Source organism: Rhinoraja longicauda, chromosome 2, assembly GCF_053455715.1.
Source record: "Rhinoraja longicauda isolate Sanriku21f chromosome 2, sRhiLon1.1, whole genome shotgun sequence".
In the NCBI taxonomy this organism is placed as follows: domain Eukaryota; kingdom Metazoa; phylum Chordata; class Chondrichthyes; order Rajiformes; family Arhynchobatidae; genus Rhinoraja; species Rhinoraja longicauda.
Window position 1 is genome coordinate 78,270,001 of NC_135954.1, and position 15,926 is coordinate 78,285,926.

Below are 15,926 nucleotides of genomic sequence, written 5' to 3' on the forward strand. Positions count from 1 at the left end.
TTTAGAAGGATGAGAGGGGATCTTATAGAGATGTATAAAATTATGAAAGGACTGGCACGGGTTATTGATTGTGGATGATCAGCCATGATCACAATGAAGGGCCGAATGGCCTCCCCCTGCACCTATTTTCTATGTTTCTATGACTGGACAAGCTAGATGCAGGAAAAAAAATTCCAATGTTGTGGGAGCCCAGAACCAGGGGCCACAGTCTAAGAATAAAGGGGAGGCCATTTAAAACTGAGGTGAGAAAAAAATCTTTTTCACCCAGAGAATTGTGAATTTGTGCAATTCCCTGCCACAGAAGGCATTGGAGGCCAATTCACTGGATGAATTTAAAAGATTGAAAAGAATTTAGATAGAGCTCTAGGGGCTAGTGGAATCATGGGGAGAAAGCAGGCACGGTTTACTGATTGTGGATGATCAGCCATGATCACAATGAATGGCGGTGCTGGCTCGAAGGGCCAAATGGCCTCCTCCTGCACCTATTTTCTATGTTTCTAAATGTTATACTCCATATACTGTATCTGCACAATGTGGACAGTTTGATTGTAATCATGTATAGTCTTTTTGCTGACTGGACCGTGCAAAAAAGCTTTTCACTGTACCTCAGTATACTTGACAATAATAAACCGAACTAAACTAAACTAAAATGTTGTACAAGTAGTTTAAAACAACAAAGAAGCTTTTTAACTAATTCCTGCAAGCTTATTCAGGAGATTCAATATGGAAAATGAACATGGAAGATTTCAGTGAATGTTAAATCAGCCAAGGTTCACTTTTTAATCAATCCTACAGTAATGTTAGGAAAAAATTGGGTCCATTGATTTTGTGATTAAAATTGCTGTCCTCTATTCAGATTTAGGGTTGGCAAGCCAAACTAAACTCTAACAAAGAGACACCATGACTCCAAACATAGGTTGAAACTTTAATAGCATATGAACAATATTATTACTGGATCACTAATAGTAATATATGCTCCAGTCTGGGTTTGCTTTCACACTGTTAGGCATTAAGATATTTAAACAATTCACCGTGGTAATGCATTCATATACTGGCCAGTGGGAACACAGTGCTTTTTGAAACAGCACATTAATCTCTGTCCGAATTCTCCATCCTACCTCTCACTCTGAATGATCTGTGAAATTTAACAGTAAACGGACTAATGCCAGCCTTTGGACAGAATCCCACACCGAGACAAAGGATGAACAGAGTGCTTAGTTTTTCCAAAATGAATGACATTTCAGTTACTTTCAAAGAGAAGCTTTCCAAATCCCTGCAGTAGGGGAATCTTACAAAATTGTTCCAAGTATTAAGAATGAGATTCAACTGAAAATGTATACTGATTTGGTAATTAAATGATTAAGAAAGAGCTGGTGACAACTTGTTATTCTGACCTGCAGGAGCTCCTGACTGGAACCTCAGCCCATTGCATCTGAAGACATCTTATCCTGGGTAAAAAAATGCTATAAAGGATAAAATGTAAAATTTCAGACCAGAATGTTTGACCTGTATTTGGTGGAAGGGGGTGGTTACACATGAGTTGATTAGCACAAATTTACATTCTGTGGTCCTGGGATTCTTGTAAAATAAGTTAAACGTTTCAATTGGGTGATCACAATTAGGATCATTCATTGGGGTGGGATCAACCATAATGGAGAAGTCCCTTGACACAAGCTAGATGTCCTATGTGGGACTCGCCAAAATACAGAGGATGAGGCATAGGCTTGAGTCACACTTATCACTACACGAGAATCCCAGAAGGCTAGCATATTGATTACAAATCTAAATCAAAATTATTCCTTTGAGTTTGTCATTTGCTGAGGCTCCATCTGTAATAAAGAATGCCTCAATATCCAGCGTCAAGGTGATCAAAGAGCAGAAAATAATTTATAGTCTCATATTTCCCATTATTTAAATTTCATTTGTGTGCCTCCTCATATGTGATTGGAGGCATACTTAAGTAACCAGATGTGTATTTTGGGATATGGCAAGGGCAAAGGTTTGAAGTTGAAAATATTTCTGAAAATCTAACCCAGTCCTGGATCCAATAATAAGTTTTTAGCGTTTGGCAGGAAATCAAGCTTGTTTAAAAAAAAAAATCATAGGCATCCTGCCCTTAAAATTGTGTTAGGTTCAGACAATGGATATCAATTATAACGTGTGGTCATTCTAGATCTGAGAAATAATATAATTTCTCATTCCTGAGCTAGTGAAACAAGTGATATATGGGAGAAAGAATGCTATCAGTTGCACAAAACCCAATTTCTCTATTTTGTTTCTAAGAATGCTATTGATTCCAAATGGCATAACCCTGTCCCCATTGAGTAACAACCACCTTTCCATCACACCACTTCCTTCTCTGTTATGTATAAATAATAAAGATGATATGGGAGTAATCATAATTGTATTATTTTTCCAAGATCTGGGTGTAGAAGGGAAGGTCAACATTTATTATCTATCGCTAAATGACTGGTGCTGAGTCATCTTCTTGAACCACTGCCATATTTTTGGAAGAAATACTCCCACGGAGCCAATGTGAAAAAATGTCTTAGATTTAGATCCAGAGGCAACAAAGTAATGAGATTCTAAATCAGGGAGGTTGGCTTGAAAGGAACATTCAGGTGATGTTTTCATGTGCCTGTTGGTATTGAGGCTGCAGAATTGGGGAGCTTTATTGGAGCAGGCTGCAGTAGGCACAGTGGCAGGGGTGGTACAGTGGGTAGAGCTACTCCTCACAGCGCCAGACACCCGGGTTCAATCCTGACCTTGGGTGCTGCTTGCAAGGAGTTTGCATTTTCTCCCTATTACTGCATGGGTTTTCTCCGGGTGTTCTGGTTTTATCCCACATCACAAAGACCCATGGGTTTGTAGGTTAATTGGCCTCAGTGTGTAGAGAGTGGATGCAAAAGTGGGTAACACAGAACTAGTGAGAACGAGTGATTGATCATTGGCATGGGCTCAGTGGGCTAAAGGGTCTGTTTCCATGCTGTATCTTGCAATCAAAATCAAAGTCATGGCAGTGCATTTTGCAGATGATGTATGGAGCTTTGGGGAGTTTGGACTTAACTCCTTGTGGCAGGACACCAAACCTCTACTCTGCTTTTGAGTATTTATATGGCTTGTCCCATTCAGTTTCTGGTTAATGCTGATCCTCAGAAATTTGATGGCCGGGTACACAGTAATCGCAATGCCATCAATTGTCTAAAGTAGCAAGTAGGACCCTCCCTTCATGGAGATAATCAATATCTGGCACTTTTTTATCAACCACTTTTCTGCCCATGCTAAATGTTGTCTAGGTCAGATTACATGCAGGCCTAGACAGCTTCAATCTCTCTGAGAGCTGTGATTGGAATTGGAGAATTGTGTAATCATCAGCAAACATCCCCACTTCTAACCTTGCGATGAAGAGAAGATCATTGATGAAGCAGCTGTAGACGGTTGGTTTTGGGATACTCGATTGGAAGAGATTTCTGCAATGAAGTCCTGGAACTGAAATGATTGACTGCTAACAAACATATTAATTTCCTCCGTGCAAAGTGTAACTCCAAACATTTGAATGTTTTCCCCAAGGCGTTGGTTAATTTGAGTCATGAGGAATTTGTGATGCCAAAATCAGTCAAGTGCTGCCTCCGTCCCAAGGACAGTCACTCTTATCTCACCTCTGGAATTCTGCTCTGTGGTCCATGTAGAGCTCAAGGCTACAAAGAGGTCTGGAGATGAATGGTCCCCATTACACCTACACTTGGAATCAGTCAGGTTATTGGTGACTAAGGGTACCAGAACATGTACGTCAACTGGGAAAATGGGCAAAGGAATGGCTGATGGAATTTAACTCAGACAAGTGTGAAGTGATGTAGGTTGAGACATCCACATCAGTGCACCCATATTTCCAGCCCTTTCATACAGACGTGGTGATCAAGAAAAGCATCACCATATTTATTTTCTCAGACATCTGAAAGATTTGGCATGTTCATGTGGACTCTCACAACCTTCTACAGATATGTTATAGGAAGTGTTTTGGAAGGATGCATTTCAACCTGGTATTCAGTTCTTCCGCTCTTGACCACTTGAACCTGCAGAGAGTGGTAAACACTGGCTATTCCATCGCAGGATCATCATTTCGTTCCATCCAATCCATCCTCATGATGCACTGCATCAGAAAGGCTGGAAGCATGGGAAAGGACGCCTGGGACCCTGATAACATTGAATGGTGCCAGAATAGCAACCTTGCTCTTGAAATGAGCAGTACTAAAGAACTGTAGGAAAATAACTGCACATGCTGGTTCAAATTGAAGGGAGACACAAAGTGCTGGAGTAACTCAGCGGGTCAGGTAGCATCACAGGAGAGAAGGAATGGGTGACGTTTCGGGTCGAGACCCTTCTTCGGACCTCGACCCAAAACGTCACCCATTCCTTCTCTCCTGCGATGCTGCCTCACCCGTTAAGTTACTCCAGCATTTTGTGTCTACCTTCAATACTAAAGAACTGGTTGTTTACTTCAGGATGTGAAAGCTGAGGATCAATGAACCTGTCTAATGGTGGGATTTTGATGGAGAGAGTCAACAGCTTCAAGTTCCTGGCATGCATATCTCTGAACATCTGTTTTGGTACCGGTACACTAATGCATTCACAAAGAAAGTTGTATTGTGGACTAGTTCTGCAATTTGAACGTCTAATAGAGTTGTGATGATATGCTGCAGTTATACACATAGGCTGCACTTGAAGTATTGCGAACAGTACTCGACACCAATATTAAGTAATTAAGATGGTAAGAATGCAGAAAACATTCACAAAATATTGCCTAGGCTGGAGGGCTTGAGTTATGAGGAGAGAACGGATAGGCTGGGATTGTTTTCCCTAGAGCAACGAAGGTGACCTTATAAAATTATGAGGAACATAGATAGTATGGAGGGTCACTGTCTTTTTGCCAGACAAGGAAAGTCTGAAACTAGAAGGCATAGGTTTAAAATGAGAGGTGAAATATTTAAAAGGGATCTGAGGAGCAGATTTTTTACACAGATGGTGGTGGATATATGTAATGAACTGTTAGAAAAGGTGAAAGAGGGAGGAGCAATTACATCTAAAATACATTTGGACAGGTACATGGATGGAAAGAGTTTAGAGGAAAATGAGCCAAATGCAGGCAAATGGGATTAATATGGATAGGCATCTTGGTCAGCATGGACACATTGGCTAAAAGACCCTTTTCCATGCTATATAACTGTGAATCTATAAATCTATAAATGTAGCCTGGCACCATTGGTGATGCCTTCCATTATTTTGCTGATGATTGAGATTGATTGGCCAGCAATGAGCCAGACTAAATCTTTATATGCTTCTTGTTGTGCAGGACATGTCTGTGCAATGTTGTACAATGTTTGGTACATGCCAGCGTTGTGATATGCCAGACAGTTTGATTTGGAGATGGAACTTGCTTGGAAAAGGCAACAGATCCACATTTACCTAAAAGCATTTATTACCCTTCAGCAGGTTTCTTATATGAGGACAAATGGAGAGGCACCAAACTTACTGACTGCTCCCCAGTGTAGGCCATTTACCGGAGCCTACCATTTACTACAAACTTACTGCAATTGCCCAGCAATTACTCTAGGAATTACCTAAGAATCTGCTACCTATTGCAGTTTCAATCTGGTGCAGGAACACTGAATTTATTCACTTCAATAGAAGGTATAAGTACTGTAACAACATTTAAAAGTCATTTTAACAGGTATATGGATAGGAAAGGTTTAGAAAGATATGAGATAAACACAGGCAGGTGGGACTAGTGTGAATGGGGCATTTTGGTCAGCATGGGCAAGTTGGGCTAAAGGACCTGTTCCCATGCTGTATGACTCTATGACTTTAAAGAAATGTTGTGAAGAACATGTGAACATTTAGTAATTATTTTTTCTTTAATTGAGCTCATTTAAGTATTTTTAATTATTTCTGTGCTTTAAATAGAATTAAATGCATTAATTGTATTACTTTTTCAAACATTATTTAATATTTCTCCTTATTTCAACTTAATATTATAGTCCTTCATAGCCTTTGAGAGCCAGCTAATCCTGGGGAGTGACTGAGAAAGCTGTCAAATATTCTTTTCTAGCTATTTCTAGCCATGTCATTGTCTTGTAGCCTCCCCAACCCCCCGTCCCCACCCTGCCCATCCCCACACCTCCCTTATATGACAACATTGTCAAGTCAAGTCAAGTCAATTTTATTTGTATTTGTATAGCACATTTATTTGTATAACACATTTAAACCACAATTGCACCGATTGCACCACAAAAAGCCCTGCCTCAAACAAAACATTGCAGTCCAATATTAGGGTGGCATTGGCAGTTTGTATACTGATCTGGAAAAGCCACCTCTTTACTTAACATGTACATCAGCAATAAGCTGAATTTGCCAACTTCTCATTCTTCTAAACTCTTCCTCAATATTTCTTCATCGAACAATTCTCTCATCACAGGAATCCATTTACACTGCACTGACTCAAAGGCGTAGAAACCAAAACATTTGGAGAGGTGTAAAAGTTATCTCCAAGCTCTATATGATTGCAGCTGGGTTTGAACTGATTGCAAGTGCAGGATCATTATGCTTACCACACGCTACAGGATAACCATACTTTATCAGTGGTGCAAACTGTGTTTACTATAAAGCTATAACTTTGCTTTAAGATATTCTGATACCACAAATGTTGCGACATAAATATAAACATATCTTCCTGTCTTATTCTAATAAACTCTTGTTGCCCTCCCCTGTTCTATTCTTCATAAGTCTTAGAGCCATCCTAAACTCTGCTGCCAAGTGTGTCATTGGACCTGTTTTTGTGCAGTTGTGAGTCTGCAACTCTAAGTCCCATTCAGCCATCATCTTTGTGCTTCCTCTTCTATAACAACTCCAGTTTTTACATGTGTAAGAAGGAACAGCAGATGCTGGTTTAAACCAAAGATAGACACAATCACCAACACAATCACAATCATACTTTATTAGCCAAGTTTTTTTTTCAACATATGAGGAATTACATTTGCCATACAGTCATAACAATAAAAAGCAACAGGACACACAAAATACATTTTAACATGAACATCCACCACAGTGACTCCTCCACATTCCTCAGTGATGGAAGGCGAAAAAAAGTTAAATCTCTCCCTTCTTTGTCCTCCAGCAGTCGGGGGCCTCGAGCCTTCCGTTGACTCCCGTAGCCGGCGGCCGGCCTTCCTTGTTGGGGCGATCAAGCTCCTGCATCGGGAGGGGGATCTCAGCCCCCCCGTGCAGGGCGATCTACCCAGGGTTGGAGCTTGTCGAACGTCATGCGGCTTGTAGCTCCCGACTGGTCTCAACCCGAAACTGCGAGCACCTTGATGTTAAAGACTGCAGGCCGCGTCGATCCAGGCAAGGAATCGCACACTCAGATGGTAAGTTCATGGCCCCGCGGGGGCTCAAAGTCAGTCCCAGGCAAGGCCTCCAGCTCCACGATGTTAGGTCGCAGAGTGACCGGAGATACGATCTGGAAAACAATCGCATCTCCGGCAAGGTAAGAGATTGAAAAAAAAAATCCCCTGACGCCCTCCTCCACCCCCCACATAAAACAAACCAGAGAACATTAACACAGACTTTTTAAACTTACCAAATGCAACGAAAAATGTACGAAAAGGATAGACTGTAGGCGAGGCTGCCATCGCAGCACCACCTCTGGAGAGAAGGAATGGGTGACGTTTTGGGTCGAGACTCTCTGAAGATGCGGCCTGTCCCGTTGAGTTGCTCCAGCTTTTTGTGTCTATCTCTAGTTTTCACATGTCGATTCAAAATGATCAGTTGATTTCAAATGCTGCTGCGATCTCACTCCTCCTATCTCTGTGATCTGCTTCAGGTGTCTAACTCTTTGAGATATCTGTACTTCCCCAATTCTGGTCTTTCCTACATCTGCAATTTTAACCTCCATAATTGCTTTGCATCCAGGAAATCCTAATATTTTCTATGCGCTGTGCATGATTTTCTCTTGCTGTGTCATGACACGGCTGAGAAGTGCCAATGTTTAATGTTTTAACTACATTAAGATGCTATATCAATGGAAGTTGTAAAACCATTGCTTCAGATCAACATCTCCATTCTGTGACTACATTCCTTTGCCCTGTGATGGAATCCCATGCACCAATTGAATGATTTTACCTCCAATGTAGAATGCTAGTATTGGACTCTGAATAAAATGCCTGTTAACTTCTTCAGAGACAGAATAAAATAACATCTCTTGTGTGGACATGGGGAAGGAAATAAACAAGGGGAAGAACAATTCAGAAATATGTAGGCATCAATAAACCAAAACAAAATACTGTAGTAATGGAACAGTTACTCAACAGTATGCTTTTAATGAGCTGAAAAGAAATAAATGAAAAATGCAAAACGTAGTAAATTTTCAGATCTGGTGCCAAAATGCCAAGTGCAAACTTCGTGGATGAAATTGTAATGAAATAAGTGCTAACAAATGCCAGAATGGGAAAGTCAACTTGGTTCCAGGAATTTAAAAAAAACAGCCTCTCTTGAAAAACTTCAACCAAGCTCAGGCAATTAAGTCTAATTTCTGTATGCTAACATCGTCATAACTAATTATACTGTGGGTTTTATTGTAATGTGAAATGTAAATTCAAACTAATCCATGCATAGGCTGAACACAAACTGCTGAAATCAGTAGTTTGAACTATCGTGTGAAATGATCATTAAAGTCTTGCCTCATAAAAGCAAATTTTCTTTACATCAAGTATTTTCCACAATGAGGTGACTCGAGTTTTTGTTGAGGAGGTGATGAATTAGGTTAATGCAAAGAAATTGTTGCAAAATAATAGGCATTCTTGACACTGAGCATTTTTAATATGAGATAGAATGAGAAGCTTTTCTTGATCCTGCAGCCATACCTGCTAATTGATTCCCCTGGCAACAGGCCGAGCTCACCCCTCACGGAACTGGGAAACCCGCTTGAAGAGGAAAGCCGCCGAGCCAAACCCTTGCTCATCTCTGAGGACCGGAGAAGCGGAGAGGAGGATGGCGGGAGTCGGCGACGGCGGATGCAAGAACAAAAGGGTCAGTAAGAGGAACAGAGGTCGTACCTTGAGCACCCTCAAGGTCAGCTGCGGGGGGTGCTCCTGGAGCACAAAGGCTGAATGGTGGCCAGGCGAAGAGAGGGACGATGGTTTGCTGACCGATCCCGATCAAGGCGACGGCTAGAGGCTCTGCAGCAGCCTGGGGGTCAACTGGATCAGGCATCGCTCCAAGAGACTGAGTGCGCAGACTGGACACATCCTACAGTGGCACGCAGCAGTGGATCAGTGGTGGAGCACCCCTTCAGCTCCACTTGGCCAGGCTGACCCTGCAATGCCACCAGGGCAATGGGCATTTATGGCCAGCTGGAGCTTGACCTTTGAAAATGGCACCAAACCTAGGGACTCTTGGATATGGTCTCGGTGGGTTATTTCTCTACACTTTGTACTTAATCTGGGATTGTGTTTTATGTATAATGTCATAATTTTCTGAACTTTATGCAAAAAAAGGAAAAATGTCACTGTACCTTGGTACATGTGATAATAAAGAACCATTGAACTATTGAAACATAACTCCATTGTTGATTTCCTGATAGCTTCACAGGGCTCAACCTCTTTCTGGCCTCTTGCGCATCACTGAATTTAATGTCACTCTTAGTGGTAAAAATATGTACACCTGCTAAAGTTCTATGTTCTGGAATTCACAACCTAAACATTTACAGCTTTCTGGTAGAATGTAGTAACAAGGAACTGCAGATGCCAGTTTACAAAATACATTTACCAAAGCTGGGTTATTCTAGGTTAATGTCCTTCTTTCAGCATCTCCCTAAATCTTCTAGTTATGACCAATTTGTTCACTTATCCAAATAACTACATGGAGAAATATTTGCTACTTTTGGAGAAAGAAAACAAATCAAAAAAATAGTCTGTGAAATATTTTGCCACAACCATAAAATCCTTACCAAACTGCATTACCACGCAATTCAACATTGCCATGTTTGGTAATGCTCCTGTAATATGTTTTCCTGTATTAAAGATGCTACACTATTATGACAAGATGTTTTGCAGTCTTTTTTGGTTTGTTTCCTTTCTCAAAAAATGCAAGCAATTCTCTATGTTGACAATTGCCTTTCATTTTACCAAATTTAAATCGGTGCAAACCATTTAAGATATATCCAACACTTTGCTTTCTACACGTGGATAGCTTTTGCAGAAATAAATAGGTGTTCAATTTGCCAGCAAGGTAAAGTTAAAAGTTAAAGGAAACATATCTTAGATTATACAAAAGAAGAAAAGATCCATAGTTGAAATACTGGGATTGAATTTCCAAAGTGATTTTTCCACTTATCTGCCTTAACTCCATAAAAAGAGCTGCAAAAACTGAACAAAAATGCATTAACATATGTGATTGGTCAAAAGAATCCTTGCAGATTTTACTCCATGCATTGGCCAAATGCTTAGAAAGTAACAATAAGCATCTCTATAAGTAGAGTAATTGCTAGGCATTTGCCTTCAGTACCTGAACATTAAGTATTACTTGAATGGAGTGCATCAAGAACGAATGATGGGAAGTATGCATATGACGAACAAAATCAGCTAGATTTTCCTTCCACATTGAAATTGAAAAATGTCCTCCACGGTATAAAGTGTGTGCGTATAGTTCAAACACATACAAGTATGAAATATCTTTCAAACCTATGTGTAGTGATCCATCAGTCAAGGAAGAAAGGACAAAGCACGGTCAATCTATCAGAGTCAAAATACTCAGCCGGAAAGGAGTAATGAAGACTAGGCTTCCTCAACTTATCTGTTCATACTCACGAAAGCAAAGAGAAATTGTGAATGTGGCAATCAGGTGGATATTTGTGAAAGTGTTCAAAAGAATTAAGTGGGAAGGTAAAGTTCATGCGTGACTTTTAATTCCAATTTAACTCTCACTGCTGTAAGGCTGTTTTGTATAGTACACAGAGTGCTTGAAGTATAGGGTTGCAATAAATTTTCACTAAAAGTTTTTTTAATAAGGTTTCAACCAGTTCATCTATCCCCTATCCTTTCCATAGTGACCTTTACCCTTGCTTTTCCTAAAATCCCAAAACAGCCAATGTTGATGAAACATATAATGGCTCCTTTCCTGTGCAGTAAAGTCGGCTGTAAAGTCTGGTAATTAAGGTAACCAAGGAGGCTGAGCCCAGCAGGCTAATGGTGCACCAAACACTTTTATAACTTCAAACGATATCAAAGTCACAGGAGTGGGCTCAGAGCTGAACTGGTTTGAATTAAGCTCACTTCCACACGCTCTGCCCAAAGAAAGCTCCAACCTTCTGGATTTCATTACAGCTAATTATCTTATCTTTTTCATCTCAAGCTTGACCTCAAGGTTGGTAGGCAGCTAGTCAGTATGTTTGTGTGGTTGTTTAAAAAAGCCTGTAGTCATTCAATGTCCCTAGGACCTGCTAATTAAAACACTTACCCACTAACTCTGATAATTAAATATGATAATAATGCAAGTCCAAATAATCTTACTTACTCTTACCTTTAATTTTATTGTTTACCATATGAAACATTTCCAAATGGGTTATTTTCATGGTTTATTCACACAGTTTGATCATGAAAGACCTATTGTTCAGATTTTGAACTTCGTATTTACTTCCTGAATTCCTGTAGAATTCCTGATTATTGAGCAGAAGTGGAGTTTGAATAATAAGACCTGAATTAACCTTAGTCTCCCCAAAAGGAATGGGGAATGTGACAATAGACAATAGACAATAGGTGCAGGAGGAGGCCATTCGGCCCTTCGAATGTGAGTAGCAACATTTGTGGTTGTCTGCTTCTCATTGCTTTCTCACCACCAGTTTCTAACTGCTGAGCTTATGTCAGCGTTGTTATACCTGTAACAGGCAGGCACGAATCCACTTGATATTCAAATACAGGATCTGTTGATGTAGTTTGAACCTCATTGTGAGTTACTCTTTGGTTCCTTGTACCTTGGTACCGTTAGTGTCGGAAGTCAGACGAGTCCACAGTGGGTGCTGGAGGTCCGGTGAGGACGCTCCGCTGAGAGAACAAAGTGGGACCCGGCGTGGGGTGGGGTCGCCGAGGGAACAAAGAGGGACCCAGCGCGAGGAGGGGGGGCGGGGGGTGGAGGCCTCGAGAGAACAAAGAGGGATCCGGCGTAGGGGGCCGCCGAGGGAACAAAGAAGGACTATTGGCGACTACTTTGTAAATTTATCGGCGCGCTAAACGTGGAAAATCTTTGCATACTTTGTGTATGATATGCAAAACAAAGAATTTCACTGTCACATGTGATAATAAAATATCAATCAATCACAGCCACCGTTAAAATCTGTCAATGAGTAATTTGGGACCAAAAAAGGCCAAAAAAGTATTTTAAGATCAATTTGTAGCTGGGATAATAGATTCTTCCATAATAAAAATCTATGCAGCTCCTGCCATTTAGGTCCCCTCCCTTGACTATGCTTGGCTCTAGATGTCGTCCTTAACTCATAACTTACCTCTATGTTGGGGATAATCTCCTTGAGTACCTGATAGAAGTATTTTGATGAACAAAATCCTGCTCACCAGATTTGAATGGCAGTTAGTTTTGGAAACATTGGTGCAATCAACAAGCTGAGTGCTTCCAAGACCTGCATAAAACCAACACTGGCTATGTTAAGCCAATTAATGAATTGATTATACATTGACAAGACTGGAGAATCAAACTCAAAAACAAAATTATTACTTGAATGGCATTCTAATTTTTCATTCAAAACTGGCAACTTAAAAGGCTAAAGACAGTGCAAACCCTGAGGAGATTATTGCCTTCATCCATTACTATTTACTTTGAATGGCATAAAGTAGGCAAACCTTTACAAATGGGAATTTGGATAAATTGGATTAACTGAAGTTTATATGAGTTGACATGATATAAATAGATGCTCAGGATGATGATGATAATGAAGATAAGAAAGTAGTAGTGGAGTAGAGTAATCATATGAGTGAATAATGTAAGTGACTGTTCTCAAGATCAGTCATTCATTCTTCCTCTATATAAAAACATCTAAGTAAATCAATCCTTCCTACGGGGTAAGTAAACAGGATTAGTGTCTGAACCTTTTGCATCATCTAGTAAGTGTACAATGTTGTTCTTGGTCCTCAAAGAACAAATCAGCAAGATTTGAATTATCAGGATATTCAAAATATTTACAAATATACACCTATTAAAAGACTTCAACTACATGTTAACCTTAACCTTGGCTGGTGGCTTGAAAATACTTTTTGGCAGCTAACCCTCATCTGTATATCCAGCACATGGATCGCATCCAACACCAAAGATTTGTTAACTTATTCACAAGGATTCTTTTATAAATCTGTATCATAAATAAAGTATAATTCTTTAATGTGCATGACAAAATATCATTTTCAATCATTCAAAATTCTCAATGATCAATTTAATCACAGCTTCAAAGACAATCATTTCATAATAGTTTCTTATTATATCTTGAATTATTAAATTGCAGCATTTTTCCTATTTTCTGATTGTTCTGCATTGGTGATAAGAAGTTTGCTTCTAGACCAGAGCAAAAACACTGAGTGAGAGCATGCGAACAAACCGTGATACACTCAAATGGTTTAGATAGCATCACACTTAATCATTCAAACTCTTTTTTTTTAAACTACTGCTTGGAACAAACGCTCTCAAGCAGTATTTTGTTTAAATAGAATAATGCCGTGGTATGTTGAAATTAAATGTCGATTATTGTTCATTGTTTCCATTGGACTTGCATTCTTCATTAATGTTCCAAACAAAGAGATTTTGCTTTTAAACACATCTCCAATTTTAAGTCTTGAGGCAGGAAGATTGGTGCACAGCAACATCACAATGTTAGGCTATGTTTGTACTGAAAGCCAAATCACATTTTCCTGGCTATTATCCATATCATGCATACTGCATGATACAACACACAGACAAACTACTTTTCAAGGCTTGAGACAAAATAAACCCGAACATATATCACTCAGCAAACCTCTCGACTGACAAACCTTGAATTCTTCAGCGATCCAAGCCAATTAGAGATACTAAATTACAGACAATAATTTTGATAAAGTTATGCAGGTTAGACTTTTAATTAAGCTTAATGCTTTGTAGATTAAGGATGAAAAATTGGATTAAATGAAAGTTGTGCGAATTATAAGGAATAATGGATTCTGATTTGAGAGACATTAATAGGATGGTGGTCAGCGTTGAATGGAATAACCCTGACTCATTTTGATGCAAGCCTTTTTTAGCTGACATCAATAGTTTGTAGTCTGAAACCCCTTTTTTAATCCAAATTAGAGAAGATGGTGGAACTAAAGTCTGCAAATCATAATTATTGCAAACAAGTATAGAGTACTTTACGTAGAAAACAAAAAGAAATCATGAATGTGTTGAAATGGCTAATGCTTTTCAATGTGTTCAATCGAAACATAGCAAAAATCAACAATGCCAAAAAAGTATATTTGGCTGATTTGTCTATGTATTTGAACTCAGAATGTGTATGACAAGTCAAACCATATAATTGAAGAAAGACACAATATGCTGGAGTAACTCAACGGGTCAGGCAGTATCTCTGGAGAAGAGGAATATGTGACGTTTGGTTCGAGACCCTTCGTTAGACCTGAAACATCACCTATTCCTTTTCTCCAAAGATGCTGCCTGACCCGCGAGTTGCTCCAACATTTTGTGTCTTTCTTCGGTGTAAACGCAGTATCTGCAGTTCCTTCCTACATATCAACCTTATATGGCTCTGGATGGCACATTGGCACAGCTAGTGGACCTGTTGCCTCTCTGCTCTATTACCCGGGTTCAGTCTGGGCCTCCAGAGCTGTCTGAGTGAAGTTAGCATATTCATCCTGTTGCCCAGTTGAATTCCTCCAGGTTCACTGGTTTTCTCCCACATCCCAAGTGTAGGTTGGTAGCTTAACCGATTACTGTAAATTGCCCTGAATGTATGTAACTAATGGAATCTGGGGGTAGTTGTGACATTGTGGGAGGAATTAAGTATTAGGATTTGTCAGTCTACATAATGAGAAATATAGGAGGGTCAAATGCTGTAACCAATGTACAGAACAAACTTAAAATTGAATATCAAATGTCAGAGTTATGAGGAAAGACTTGAGAAACTGGAAACTTCAGGCTGGAATGTGGCTGATAATGATCATCTAGCTATGTTATAAAGAACAATCCTGAATTGGACTTTAAAATTCTGCAGAAGAGCACAGGTTCAATTTATTATAAATTCACTTCACACTGATATCAGGAAATTCTTCTTCACACGCAGATCAATCAACACTTTGATTGAACTTTCAGTGAGAGTGCCGGAGACAATTGGTGAAATGCAGAATATGAAGAATATGGATTTGTTCTATGTAGGAAAGAACTGCAGATGCTGGTTTACACCAAAGATAGACACAAAATGCTGGAGTAACTCAGCGGGACAGGCAGCATCTCTGAAGAGAAGGAATGGGTGACTATAAGGTTTGACACCCTTATTCAGACTAATGAAGAATTTTGTTCCGAAACGACATCCGTTCCTTCAATCTAGAGATGCTGCCTGTCCTGCTGAGTTACTCCAGCATTTTGTGTCTATCTATATTCAAGATAGGTGAAGCAAATCTTCCAATCTTATGAACCACTTGCCAAACAATCAGTATCCTTTTTTATATTGACTTTGATTTTAAGATAATTTAAATCTGTTATTACATATTATTCCTTTCTCTAATTTGTTCACTTGGAGATAGATTTATTCGTATGTTTGAAATTCTTGATTGTCCAATATAACTATCCATTTCCAAGTTTCTATTTGCAAATAAAACTGAATAAGTGTCCATTTTAATCTAAACATGAAA

The 15,926-nt window shown here is 39.5% G+C and overlaps 1 protein-coding gene across 1 annotated transcript in view; it reads right to left on the reverse strand.

Annotated features, from left to right (window-relative positions):
• Positions 1–15,926, reverse strand: part of LOC144606835 (histone deacetylase 5-like) — a 71,264-nt gene that overhangs the window by 25,233 nt on the left and 30,105 nt on the right. The gene's annotated exons all lie outside the window — the stretch shown is intronic.